This window comes from Mauremys mutica, chromosome 5 (assembly GCF_020497125.1).
Source record: "Mauremys mutica isolate MM-2020 ecotype Southern chromosome 5, ASM2049712v1, whole genome shotgun sequence".
NCBI lineage: Eukaryota > Metazoa > Chordata > Testudines > Geoemydidae > Mauremys > Mauremys mutica.
In genome coordinates this window covers 137,564,067-137,574,920 of record NC_059076.1, presented here as the reverse complement: position 1 = coordinate 137,574,920, position 10,854 = coordinate 137,564,067, and the positions used below count along the sequence as shown (strand labels likewise).

Genomic DNA, 10,854 nt, shown 5'->3' with positions numbered 1-10,854 from the left:
GAAGGGAAACGGGGCTGGTGACATATCCAGACTTGTCAGGAGTTGTGGCTTTCCTTTGAGACGGATGAAGGCTGAGGAAAAGCCCTAGAGAGAGGCACTACAGGAAGTAGTCTGGGGGCTACCAGAATATAAAGCAACAGTAATACATTAAACCTGCAATTACAGGGAGAGATTGGGCCATCATTGAACTTGGTCATAGTATGTTACTGCTGTAGGAGTGGCAGTTACCAGTCCGGTAAGATTTGCATAGTGGTTTCCATTCTAATCCTGTTTTCCGTTGCTCAGAACTTTCTGAAATCTTCCTCCTTGAGGCTGATTTTTTTCCAGGCCTGGGCTCCATTTGAAAGTGACATTTTTCTTCTCTCTGTAAAGCCAAAATGGTTGTGCAGTTTTTGAATACAAGGGTGGGGATAAACTCTGCCTTCCACACCAAGGTCACAGAGGTAGCCTGTGGCAGAGCCAGCAACTGAATCCAGGTCTCCTGAGGACAAGCCCAGTGTTTTAAGAAGACAAGACCATCCATCCTCCACAAGTGACTATTAGTTGCCTGGTAATTTAGTCTACTGGGATCTACAATGTAGGAGAAGTGAAATGAGTGCAACCCTAGTAAGGAGTGAAGTTGAGAAGTGGTAATTACTGCATTGCAAGAAAGGAATGCTAACGAGATTTCCCATTGGTTCTGCCTTTCCTGTGCTTTAGCTGAATCACAGTGTTTGATACTAACTAGGGTTTGATAAAATTTCAATGGGATTGGATTTGAAACCACAACAGATGCAAAAAGTTGGACATGTCTCTCTTAGCTGATATTTTGCACTTTGGTTCACTGGGGTGGGATTGCAGAGAGTATGAGGGGGTTGTTCAGTAGCAGTGAATGGCTGTTATCCTATAGCTTATATAAATACATAGCTTATATAAATCAGCAAGTTCAGATAAATCACTTCCAAGAGTTTTAAAAGAGCTGGCCGAGGAGTAATCTAGACTATTAATCTTGGAACACTGGAGAAGTTCCAGAAAACGAGAAGAAAGGTAATGTGTGCCAATAATTAAAAAGGGTAAATGGAATGACCCTGGTAATTATAGGCTTGTCAGCTTGACATCCATCCTGGGCAAAATAATGGAATGGCTGTTATGGGACTCAATAAAAAATTAAAGGTGGTTAATATAATTAATGCCAATCAACACAGGTTTATGGAAAATAGATCTTGTTACACTAAATTGATGAAGTAGCAGCAGTGATGTAATAGACTTAGACTTCTGTAAGACATTTGTCTTGGTCCCGCATGACATTTTGATTAAGAAACTAGAACAATAAAAAAAATCAACATGGGACATATTAAATGGATTAAAAATAGGTTAATCGATAGGTCTCAAAATGTAACTGTAAATGGGGAATCATCATCATGTGGGTGGTCTTGGGGGGGTCCTGCACATGCTGGATTTTGGCCTTACGCTATTTAGCATTTTGAATCAATAACAGAAAGATTGGGGGAGTGGTAAATAAGTAAGAGGACATGTCACTGATACAGAGCAAGCTGGATTGCTTGGTAGTCCGGGTACAAGCAAGCAATATGGCCAAATGTAAATGTAATACATGTAAGGCACAAAGAACGCAGGCCACATTTACAGGATGGGGTACTCTACACTGGGAAGCAGCAACTCCGAAAAGGACTGGGCGGGGGCATGGTAGATAATCCTGCTGAACCCAGTGTGACGCTGTGGCTAAAAGGACTAATGAGATACTTGGATGCAGGGGAATCTCAAGTGGGAGCAAGGGGTTATATTACCTCTGTATTTTGGATGGGTGCGACTGCTTCTGCAATATTGTGTCCAGTGCTGGCATCCGTAGTTCAAGAAAGGTATTGAAAAATTGGAGAGGGTTCAGAGAAGAGCCACGAGAATGATTAAAGGATTAGAAAACCTGCCTTATAGTGAATGGCTCAAGGAGCTCAATCTATTTAGAGGTCCAGTGGTTAGGGCAGTGGTTAGGGCAGTGCCTGGTAACATGGGAGATCTGGGTCCAGTTCCCTGCTCTGCCACAGACTTCCTGTGTGACCCTGGGCAAGTCACTTAGCCTCTCTGTGCATCAATTCCCCATCTGTACAATAGGGATAAAGGCATTAAAAAAATTGGAAGCCCTTTGAGATCTCCTGATGAAAAGCACAATATAAGAAATAGGCATTTTATTATTATGCAGTTGATCAAAGAGAAGGTCAAGGGGTGACTTGGTTGCAGCCTATAAGTACCAATCTGGGGAACAGAAATGTGAGACTAGAAGACTCTTCATGCTAGTGCAAAAGTAAAACACGATCCAATGGCTGGAAGTTGAAGCAGACAAATTCAGACTAGACATTGCAGACTCCTGTTGAGGTTGTGATCCATCACAACTCCCAGATCCTTCTCAGCAGTGCTGCTGCCAAGCCAGTTATCTCCCATTCTGTATTTATGAGTTTGTTTTTTCTTCCCTAAGTGCAGCACCGTACATGTAATAAGGCTGGATTTATTGGGGGTCCCACTGGCCTTCCCTGGCATGGGCAAGGATGGCAATTGGTCTTTGGTGAACACAGGGCTCGTTAGAGGTGCCCGACTGACAGCCTTGGAAACTGCTGTCCTCTCTCTAGCCACGGGACATGAACAGCATAGGCAGCGACAGGGCAAGCTTCTTCCAATCCACCCAACCAACACGTCTCAGCCCTGACCCCGTGGGACCACTCGCGGTGGTGGAGAGACCAATTCATTCCTTGGCTTCTCTGCTGAGACTGCTAGCAAAGGCGTTGGTATTAATTCCAATCCTGGTGCAGGTTTCTCTCCGGCAGTGGCTGGACTGAGGTCAAACACACGTCACACAGGGCACTGAAGAGTTCCTGGACTGTGATGACTTCCAGGTGCTACTGACTTCTCTTTTGTCCGGGTTACTGCCAAGGCCTAGGTACTTGTTACTGAATCTGATCCAGAAGCATTGCAATGAGAGCCATGTCCTGCCCTGTGCCCGAAGGGTGGTAGATAACTCTGTGCTGCCATGGGGGAACAAAGCAGTGTGGGTGTTCTTCACTGGCAGGGATGGAGGAGTGGGGGGCACCTGGCTTAGGGCAATTTAGAGCAAGGGAGATAATCATAACGACTAGTATTTCTGTAACACATTGTCCATGATGGGCCAATACCAAAGCGCTCTACATAGGTAAATAACTGTGGTTATTCCCATTTTACAGACAAGGAAACTGAGGCACAGGGAGATGCAGTGACGTGCCCGAGGTCACCCGCATGGGGTAGCATGAGTCACACAGTAGCTCTGAGGAGAACGGGTTGTGTTTGCCAGACTCCCAGACTCACCTCCGGTGCCTTGTCTGGGGCGGCTGGGGGAGGAAAGGAGGTTTGGGATTTCTGGCCTGGAGACGGAGAGCGGGTCAGAAGATGCCGATTCAACAGAACTGAAACCTTCTGTGCGGGCGCGTCAGTGGGAACCAGGCAGGCGGCCCATCTCGCTCTCCAGGATTCCCGTCTCCCCTGCAGCCTGCCTGGCAGCTCCCCTGGCCGGCTAACCCCCGCCCCACAATTTCACACAGCTCGCCTGCTCCGTTCTCTGGGTTGGCTGCCTCCCCAGCATCGCCATCTCCCCATTGCACTGCTGGCTTAGTTCTGACACTGCTAACCTCTGAGTGCTCGATTCTGCACCCCCCAGTGGTGTTCTTTTAATGTGGTTTTTGTGGGGAGTGCCGGGGACGGGTAAGAGGCGAGTCTCCCCCAGGAGTGGACGGGTAGACAGGGGAGGGAGCACGGGCGATGCTAGCGTCTAGCCTGAGGCGCCCGAGAAGGACTGAGCCCATCTGGTGCTGCCAGCCGCACTCGGGTCAAGCAGGGTGAGAAGAGCCATCTCCGGTCAGAGGAAACGGACAGGCCACTCGCTCCCCAGAGGCTTGACGCTCCGACTGAAACAGGCCAGCGGGTTTGGGCTGGCACAGATCTGTCCCCTCCTTGCCTAGCCCTTAGCGACGGAGTGAGCCCAGTGCTTAGCCAGGGAGCAGGGACCACAGAAGGGAAGTGCTGGCAACGGGCCTTTGTGAGACAGTGCTGGATCCGGAGGAGCTGGAAGAGGGGAAGACAGCAAGATCCAGGCAGCAGGAGCCACTTGGGCTCGAGGCAGCAGGAGGCCGTGCCTAGCGCATCGACCTTCACAAGGGGGAACCGCAGAGAGAGCAGGGGGGTCGCTGGAGAAACTGCTCGGGATGGAGAGAAATGTGACCCGGAACGGGTGCTGTGAATCTGGTTCTGGGATCCTGAAGAAACAGCTTGGTGATGTCTGGTGCACACACCCGCTCCCTGCCCCGGAAATGACGGGAGCGGCTTTTTATCTGAGGAATCCTAAAGAAAAGCATCTCAGATTCTTCTGTTATGTGAGGCGACTTAAAATACCACAGCTGCTGATTTCCTCCTCTTTGTTTTCTTCACAGATTTTCTATGCCCGTCCCCTGCAGCACACAAGCCCCCTTTAGTCCTCACCACACCCCCGCCTCACTACAATTATCCCCAATTTACAGAGGGGAAACTGAGCACGGAGCGACTCTGTGACTTGCTCAAGACTGCAGCACAGCCAGGCCTTGCACCAAAACCTCCAGTGTCCCATGGCAGCAGCTTGCCCACAAGCATGGACTTCCTCATCCGTCAGGTAGCCCCGGCTCTGCATCAGATGGTTCCTCTTGCCTCTGAGGAGGCTGCATCCCTCAGTTGTCACCTTGTGAAGGCTCTTCAAGTGAAGCAGTGTGGGGTTGGAATGAGCTGACTCATCCTCTCAGACGTTCCAGTGATACTTATCTCCTGTTTGACAGAAGCTGGCAGGTAGGGAGCATGTGAGAAAATAAATCAATGTCTTTTGTTTAATTTGCCACAGATCACCTGGTTTCTGGGCTCTTGCCTCACGCCGGAGCTCAGCTGAGGGAGATAAGCTAATTTACTCAGTGGTAATACTTGTGTCCTTTTAGTCTATAACGCGCATCTTCATTCATTAGCAGGAGCACAACCTGAGCAAATGATAGACCAGGAATAGGTTGGGGGTTTTTTTCTCTTTGGCATATTCTGGGGGCAGTCTTTTAATAGCATCATGTCACGTAGCAATAAATGAATTGCCCCCACTGCCTTTATTTGAAATATCGGCCCATTAATTTTCAGTGTAATCTTCAAAAATGTCAATTACTGTTAATGAGCACCAGGTGGTAGAACCCAGCACATCACACACTACGCACCTGGGTCGAGCAAGAATGACCACCCCTCCCATGCAGCCACTTCTAACCCAGCCTGGTTACGAGGTGATAGGTGGCATTGGCACAAACACAGCCCATTTCTTGGGACAGAGGATTGCTGGGATGTTGTCAATCAGGCAGTTGGTCTATCACAGCTTTAATTTGCTTCAGATCTATTAAATGGTGGATTCAGAGGCTTAATCAAATTAAAAGTCCTGATGCTGCAAACCCTTTCTCATGTGAGCAGTCGGCTGAAATCAACCAATAGGCCAGATCCTCAGCTGGAATTAATGGAGCTGGGCTGACTTTACACCAGGTGAGAGTCTGACCCCATGGCTTTGAAGCTAGGTCACCCCTGTATTCCCCTTGCCTTTGATCTTACTGAATTTGACCTCTGGGCTGCATTACAGTCCTCTTGGGGCTGGTTGTATATTGTTGTGGTGGCTTGCCCTGGGCATCAAACCTGGCACCTCCAGAGCTGAAAAGCCTGGGTCATTCACTACAGCTTGTTCTAACCAGTCAGGCTGTGCCCATGTGGCCTGTACCAGCCTCACCTCTTCTGTGGATCAGGCACAGCTGGTGATGCAACGCGCGCTGACGCTGTATGCAGTCGTGATTGTGGCCACCTGGCTGTTGCACTCTGAGGTATTCCACATAGTGAAACCTCAGCTCGAACCATTCGTCCGGTTGTTTCCTCGGGGTGGGGAGAGGTGTCCTCAGTGCACTCAGTACTGGAGTCGGTATTAATAATTGCTGTTTTAAAAGAGTGTCACTTTTCATGGCACAGCCAGGCTGTGATCCTTGTATGGCTGGGCCCCTGATCTGACCTCACCCTGCTTACTGTTTGCTACTCCCACTAGCAAGGCTGTGTCTAATAATTGGGGTGGAGGGGGCTGGAGTCCCCAATCCCAAGCCATGTGCCAGAGGGAACCCTGCTGCGTCCCCCTTGGCCCACAGCCATTGGGGAGGTGGGAATTAACCCCCGAAACAAACGCTGTGCTCATCTATAAACCCACACGTGTCTGGGTGGAGACAAACCCATCCCTGGGACAAAGAGCCCCTGCCCAGCAATAACATGACATGCTAGGTAGGTGCCCAGTGCCTGGAGATGCTCTCTAACCCGACTGAGTGTCCAAATAGCCCAGCCTCTCAGTCCAGTCCAGGTACCTCCTGCTCCTTGCGATGCGAGCTCAGAGGGGTGAGACCCAGCCTCTGCTGCATTGCACGTGTCTGTCGCCATGCTGGTCTGGGGTCTTCTGTGCCCAAGCCGCCCCCACCCCCATCTGCTCCCTGAGCCCACGGGTCCAGGCTCCGTTAGCAGCAGCATGTGCTCTCCCCTAAGCCGCGTGGCCTGCAGTCCAGGGCCCTGTCTCTTCCGGGGCAGGGCTGAGCTCCCATCCTGGTGAGGCATTCGTCTCCTGCAGCGGAGAGGCATCATGGCAGCAGGGGGTGAGATTTACTCCCACTCCTGGAACCCATCAGGAATCTGGGGCCAGCCCCGCTCTCTGTCCACCCTCAGGGTGGGGTACCTCCCTGATAGCACAGAGCTGCCCGGGGGAGGGGGGGGCAAATGGGGCAATTTGCCCCAGGCCCTGCAGGGGCCCCACGAGAGTTTTTCGGGGTCCTTGGAGTGGGCTCCTTCACTTGCTCCAGGGACCACGGAAAACTCTCGCAGGGCCCAGGCCCCCAGAGCTTCTTCCACTCCGGGTCTCCGGCGGCAATCTGGCAGCGGGGGGTCCTTCCGCTCCGGGACCCGCCGCCGAAGTGCCGGGTCTTCGGCGGCAATTCGGCGGCGGGGGCTCCCCGCTGCCGAAGACCCCAGGGCCCCTGAATCCTTTGGGCAGCCCTGTGATAGCATGTGAGCTCTCTGGGGATATTACACATGAGCAGCACTTCTGGGTCCTGCAGAATGAAATGATCATTTACCAGCTCTTCTTTCCAGTCGGCGAGAGCCAGTCTGGGGTGAGAGAGCCACACGTGTAATACTGGTTGCTTAGTGATCAGGACAGAAACACGGTAACAACCTATCCACATTGACAGGCTTTTACTAGAAAAGCAACAGACAGGGCCTCTTAAGGGTCAATTGGAGGGAAGGCCTTTGCACAATCGAAGGGAAGACCTTTGCGCAAAATCTCATTAGCATTTTAATTGTCCACCCAACAGCCCCGAGGCCCCTGGCTGTTGGAGCTGGGCTTTTCCCTGCATCTGCTCCGACGGGAAGCAGGCCCCCACCTTGCTCCCGTGGCGTTCTGCGGCTGCCATTTCCCATTAAGCTGTGCAGCCCCACGGGCGAATGTGCCTCAGCGAGTGCCCCATTGCATTTATCACGCCGAGCGGCTGCTGGCCCAGCTGTGGTGGCTAGAGAGGAGTGGTTGCAGGAGCGGGTAGCAGTAAATGGAGTGTGAATGCCGGACAGAGTGTAACACGCATTTCTCTGACACCTTTTATCCATGGGGACATTACACATTGTCAGAAGTGATTTCATTCCTGTATTGATCTACAGCCGGGCCTGCAATTTGTGCCATATTTGAGGAAACAAGAAAAAAAGGACAGCAAACGAGAGAAGATGGTTGGTCTTGTGGTTAAGACAGTCTAGAGTTCAGGTCATTGGAACTCAGTGCTGGGCTTTCGCACACATTCGCGATGTGACCTCTTCCTGCAGGCGTAAGCCAAACACAAGCTGATGGGCTGGCGCGTTTGTTGGTGACACGATACCAGACCGGCGCTCTGATCTAGCATGGGTGATCCCTACCTGGCCTTCCCGTATCTAAAAGAAAACGTTGATTTGCTTCTCTTGGAGAGAATTTTACTGATCTTCATTTTTATTATTTTAATTTAAAAAAAGAGAGAGCCTTGATGCGTCTGTATGAATGTGAAGGGCTCGCCACTGTCTCCTGCTGCGTTTAGAACCTTATTAGCATAAAAGACGAGGCGTTCGTTTCCCGGGCACTATAGCATGGCTCTGAAGGAATGGTGGCTGTTCAGAAATGCTGTTCCTTTGGGAGGTGTGGGTTCTGAGACCTGTCGTGCGTTTGTTCCACTCAAAGGGGCAGCCTTGGTTGATAAAGAAACTTGGTCCCCTCGGAAAACCAGCAGGGATGTCTTAAAAGCTGGGTGAAGTCTGGTAACTTCAGAAGTCTGATTCTCACCCAGGCATTTTATCTCAGAGAGGGATGGGAGAGGATGCAGAGTGTCTGTGGGGGGAACCACACCTCCTCATTTTCTATTAGAAAGTAGACCACCATTGGCCTGGCAGAAGTTTGCTGGGACATTTACAAATGCGGGGTGGGGGGAGAGGTGCTGTATGAATGTCAGAGGTGAATGTGATGATGTTGTGGCCTTTGGGAAATGACGTGGTGGATCTCTTAGCCCAGTTCTTAGTGGGTAAATCTCCACGTTATGAAAACTGCCATCACTACTGGCAACAATGGTGGCATCTCAGCAAAGCAACCAACCAGAGAATGGTGTCAGCAGTGGGATCACGCTTTGGCTTGTAGGAAGGTGTAACCCCTTGCCAGGGCTGAGACACGTTGGCCAGAGAGAGGTAATGTTGGTAAAGATGGAAGCTCCCACTGTCACTTTATGTGCTGTCCTTGGGCTTTGGAGAAGCAGAAGGGTCCAGGCTCCAGGGCTGTCCAAACAGAAAACACAGCCTCTCTAAGAGCCTGATCTAAATCCCACTGGAGTGAATAGAAAGGCCCATGGCCTTCAGCCTCAATGAAGTACTCACTATGCATTATATTATACCCTTTGCAGGGTCACTGTGCTATAGCCACTATCGGGTACTTACTATACATCACACTGTATCTTCTATAGGGTACTTACTAGTGCATGATGATAGTCCTCTGTAGGATTACTATGCTTTATACTAGGCAATAGCCTTTGTAAGGTACGTACTAGGCATGCTCAGTCTCCTCGGTCTGTGGGACTACTCACGTGCTTAGGTATTTTGTTGGATTGGGGCTTAGCTCTGTGCAATACATTTTCTTTTCCCAGACGTTCTAGGGCTGTTTTCTGCAGAGAAGTTAACGCTGATCCTGACTGGGACAAGGAGGCGCTCATGGGTGCACAGTCTACAGGGATCCTTGATCGACTACGACATTAATTTGCCCAGCAATATTCACAGCAGCTGTGCAGGGTCTGCCCAAGGCACAACCAGCGAGCTCTGCTGACTGCTGACCGAGCGAGGTTGCGTTTCAGCTTCAAGGGGCATGTCCCTTTCCCGCCTGCAGCCCACCCTGTCATCCATTCTCTGCTAAGAGATGTCAGGTTCAGTAGCCATGTGCTTTGCCAGCAGACTATCGACACGATTACTTTATTCCCTCCTCTTCAGCGGCATCAGTCCATCCATTTCATTAAATTAATCCAAGTGTCCATAAATGCGGCTGCTCAAAGGAGTTTGTAAATAGATAAATTTAACCCCTGGAGTACTGGGACCCATGGCCACATGCGAGCATTCCTTGCTGCACAGCCTGAAGAGTTTGGAAAGCATAGGGGAGTAAACGGGTATGTGTCTCATGCAGGAAAATGATTACTGCACCAATGGCCAACTAAATTGGTGGAAAGACCTCCATTGGCTTTGATGGGAGCAGGACTGGGTCCCGGGGAAGGATTGTTATGGCACAAGTCCCTAGATGACGCAGTTACACATTGTCTTACATGTTCTTTTTCTCAGAGGGTGAGCAAGTTTTCTCTTTGAAGAAAGGTTGTATTGTTGTTGGTTTGGTTCTCCACGGCTCAGTGCAGAGAGAGCTGTTGCCAGAAAGAGGGGGAAGGTTTGCTTTCTGCTACAGTCAATTCTTGGTGCAGAGTACTGGGACCTGAGCACTGGGGCAGGGCTGAAATTCATAGGAGAAGGGATTGCCCTGCATGCTGTTTGACCACCTCTGCTCCAGGACTGGGGTATGTGTGTAAATACAGCAAGTTACACTCAGAACATACCCACATGCAACATCACTGATGTCTCAAGGGCACAGTATTTACATAAGAACGGCCATACTGGGCCAGACCAATGGTCCTCTAGCCCAGTATCCTGTCTTCTGGCAATAACCAGTGCCTGATGCTTCCCCTGTCATCCGGTCCCAGCTTCTGGCAGTTGGAGATTTTGGGACACCCAGAGCATGGGATTGTGCCCCAGATTATCTTGGCTAATAGCCATTGATGGACCTAGCCTACATGAATTTATCTAATTCCTTTTTGAATCCAGTTATAGTGTTGGCCTTTACAACATCCCCTGGCAACGAGTTCCCCTGGCAACGAGTTTCACAGCTTGACTGTGCCTTGTGTACTTCCGTATGTTAGTCTTAAACCTGCTGCCTATTCATTTAATTGGGTGACCCCTGGTTCTTGTGTTATGTGAAGGGGTAAATTAACACCTCTTTATTCATGTTCTCCCCAGTGTTCCTGATTTTATAGACCGCTGCCATATCCCTCCTCGGTAGTCAGCTCTTTTCTAAGGTGGACGGTACCAATCTTTTTAATCTCTCTTCATATGGAAGCTGTTCTATACCCTAACCATTTCTGTTGCCCTTTGTATCTTTCCAGTTCTAATATATCTTTTCTGAGAGGGGGGGTGACCAGAATGGCACACAGTAGTCAAGGCGTGGGCATACCATGGATTTAT

The 10,854-nt window shown here is 50.2% G+C and overlaps 1 protein-coding gene across 3 annotated transcripts in view; it reads left to right on the top strand.

The window, feature by feature from the left end:
* The first annotated feature begins 291 nt into the window (after nt 1–291).
* Nucleotides 292–10,854, top strand: part of LOC123370720 — a 168,965-nt gene continuing 158,402 nt past the window's right edge. For 2 of the 3 annotated variants that reach the window (XM_045017458.1, XR_006579518.1), the window contains exons 1-2: nt 292–606; nt 4,446–4,830. The gene's annotated coding sequence lies outside the window, so the exon portion shown is untranslated. The remainder of the gene's footprint in view (nt 607–4,445; nt 4,831–10,854) is intronic. The other variant, XM_045017459.1, reaches the window with a different exon arrangement.